Below are 3,640 nucleotides of genomic sequence, written 5' to 3' on the forward strand. Positions count from 1 at the left end.
GAAGGCGGACCCGGGGGCGGGGTCTAACCGGGGGCGTGGCTTCGGTGTTGCCACCTGGCTTCTGGGCTTTCTGCCTTCTAGATGCTTCAAACTACTTCCTTCTTTGTCCTGTGGCTGCCCCTCCTCTTCCTCTGACCCGTGAGAGGATTAGAGGCTTTCTCAGAGAGCATTCTCTTTGCACTCATTTGGTGGTGACCATTGACATATATCTCATTCACTCCTCTCCCCAACGCAGAATACACTCAACGAGTACCCAAGGCTTGTCTCTTGTTTGAGACATGTCTTGATGACCAACCCTCTATCTCCACTCTAACATCAGCACGGCAGACAGGGTAGGCTCCAGGACTATTTGTTCATGATGCTACAGTAGCCTCCAATTTGGATTCCTTCCTTCCACTGTTACTTTTGTCTAAAGTTCTACAGTAGCCTCCAATTTGGATTCCTTCCTTCCACTGTTACTTTTGTCTAAAGTTCTACAGTAGCCTCCAATTTGGATTCATTCCTTCCACTGTTACTTTTGTCTAAAGTTCTACGTAGCCTGGTCTACATAGCAGGTTCCAGGACAGCCAGCTACACGTGAGACCTTGTCTCAAAACCAATCAGACATAGGTTTTTCACCTAGGCATGGTGGAACACAGTTGTAATCCCATCACTCAAGAGGCAAAGTCAACAAGATCCCAAGGACTGCATTCCAAACCAGTCTAGTCTGCATAGCAAGACCCTGTGTGGTGTGGTAGTGTGCTGGCTGGTTTATGTCAATTTGGCACAAGCTAAAGTCATCTGAGAGGAGGGAACCTCAATTAAGAAAATGCTTCTAAAAGCTCGGGCTGTAGGCAAGGCTTTAGGGCATTTTCTTAATTAGTGATTGATGGCGGAGGGCACAGCTCACTGTGGGTGGTGCCATCCCTGGGCCAGTGGTCCTGGCTTTTATAAGAAAGCAGGCTGACCATGAACTGTAGACTAGTGGCTGTGGAGCCCCCATGGGACTGGACTAGGCACTCTGGATACGGAAGACGGTTGTTTGGCTCAAACTGTTTGGGGGGCACACAGGCAGGGGGATCAGGATCTGTCCCTGGTGCATGGGCAGGCTTCTGGGAATCCGGTGCCTGTGGTATGACACCTTGCGCAGCCTTGGTGCAGTGGGAAGGGGCTTGGACCTGCCTAGGCTCCGTGTGCTGGGCTCTGCTGACTCCCCATGGGAGACCTCGATTTGGGGGATGTGGAGATGTGGGGTGGCTTGGAAGAGAGGGCTGGGGGATGGGAAGAGGGAGGAGGTGGGATCTGTGGGCGGTATGTAGAGTGAGTAGAAAATTTCTTAATAAAGAAAAAGAAAAGAAAAGAAAGCAGGCTGAGCAAGCCATGGAGAGCAAGCCAGTAAGCAGCACCTCTCCATGGCCTCCATATCAACTCCTGCCTCCAGATTCCTACCCTATTTAAGTTGATGTCCTGACTTCCTTCGATGATGAACTGTGATATGGAGTGTAAGTCAAATAAATGTTTTCCTCCCCAACTTGCTTTGGTCATGGTGTTTCATTGCAACAATAACTTCTGGGCTTAACTAGGACACCCTGTGCTTAAAAAAAAAAAGTTTGCTGGGCCGGGCCAGTGGCGCACACCTTTAATCCCAGCACTTGGGAGGCAGAGGCAGGCGGATCTCTGTGAGTTTGAGGCCAGCCTGGTTTACATAGTGAGGTCCAGGACTACATAGAGAGAGCCTGTCTCAAAAAAAAAAAAATTGAAAATTCAAACTTAATTGTAGTCAAAAAGGAAAAGTAAGGTGCAATGGTCACAGGTCTCCTCCCCACAAGTATAAGACCCAAAGACTTCCTCCTGGTTGCCCTACCCAAGCAGTGGGTAGCCACCAGATAGCTATCCAGTAGCTAGCAGAGGCTAGAGCCTAAATGATCCCTTTACTCACAGATTCAGGGTGTAATGCTCTTATCTGTCTTTTGAATACCTAGCTTTCAGGATCTAGGGGAAATGTCACTTTCCCAACTAACCTTTCAGAATCTTCCATAAGAACCTTGTGTCTTATTTGTCTGAAACATGGCCTGACTATGTAGCCCTGGCCTGATGCTCACTATATAGATCAAGATAGTTCTAACTTACAGTGATCCTCCTGTCTCTGCCATGCTGGGATTACAGGCATGCACCAAGTCCAGCAGATTCTTCCATAAGAACCATTGACTCCTACTCTGTCACTGAAGAAGACTGCTTATTCTGTTTTGTAATTCTTCCTGACATAGGTAACATGGTCATGTTTATATCTTCCTTTCTACTCTGCCTAGGATAAGAATATCTCAGAACAGATCACAGCTGCCAGCACAGTGCCCCTTCTACAACACATATGCATCCAACTTAATTCAATGTGATACTTCATCTCTACTGCATCAGAAAGCCTAAGTAGGCCCAGAAAGGATTCCAAGCAAGGCTTCATATGCTAGTCACCCTTTCTCCACTAGGACGTCTCTCCATCTTGACCTGACCAAGTGTCGCTTTGGTAAACACAAACTGGTTAGGCAGCAGAGCATTGCAAAAGGACCAAAGCTTGTACTCCTCTTGCAGGTCAGACTGGTTGTGGAGGGCATAACCGGTGCAGCTCACGTGAGAATCCAGGGTAGAGAAGTATATGGTGCCATAGGAAATAACTGAGTTTGCTTTCTGACTCCTGTTGGTTTGGGCTATCCTTGGGCTCCATATCACGTCAAACCTTATGTGCATTGTCTGTGACATAAAGTATTGTGCAAAAGTGGGGCATTAAAATAAAAAAGATTCTTTCCAGGTTCAATAGAGAGCTGTGCTGAGGGGAAGCTGGAATATGGTGACAACCCAGCAGCCACCCACAGAACAAAGGAAAAGCCTTCCAGTTGTAGACTTCAGAAGGTAAGTGGTCTTTGAGCTTAGAGGGTAGGGATCTCTAAGTCTAGCAGATGAATGAAGGTACTAGATAGGATACAATGTCTTTTTGTTTATTTAATTTTTTTCATTTTACATACCAACCACAGTTCCCCCTCCCCTCCCTTCTCCCACTCCTCCCTTCACCTCTCCCCCTTACCCACCCCCCATCTGTAGACGAATCTTAAAATGTCTTATTAAATAAAAACCCGGAGCCAGATATAGGGGTGAAACCCTGAGAGTTCAGAGAAATAGGAAAAGCCACAAGCTAACCTCACCTCACCGACTCCTCAGTCTCCAAAGAGAGACCTACTTCCTCTATACCCATACCTATATGCCTTTCTGTTCTGCTATCTCATTTGCTCTGTCTGTCCAGCTACATCACTTCCTCTTCCTGCCCAGCTCTGTCACTTCCTGTCTGTCTGTACAGACCTCCAGACCTTCATGGTTAACTAGTGTTGGAATTTAAGGCGTGTGCCACCACGTCTGGCTCTGTTCCCAGTGTGGCCTTGAACTCACAGAGATTCAGACAGATCCCTGCCCCCCAAACAAGAGGATTAAAGACATGTGCTACTATTGCCTGACTTCTATGTCTAATATAGTGGCTGGCTTTTTCCTCTGATCATCAGATAAACTTTATTGGGGGACACAATACATCACCACACCCATCCACTCCTCCAAAAGGGTAAAGCCTCTCATGGGGAGTCAAGAAAGCCTGGTACATTCAATTGAGGCAGGACTAAGC

This window comes from Peromyscus californicus, unplaced genomic scaffold, assembly GCF_007827085.1.
Source record: "Peromyscus californicus insignis strain IS unplaced genomic scaffold, ASM782708v3 Scaffold_10__1_contigs__length_136768540, whole genome shotgun sequence".
Taxonomy (NCBI): domain Eukaryota; kingdom Metazoa; phylum Chordata; class Mammalia; order Rodentia; family Cricetidae; genus Peromyscus; species Peromyscus californicus.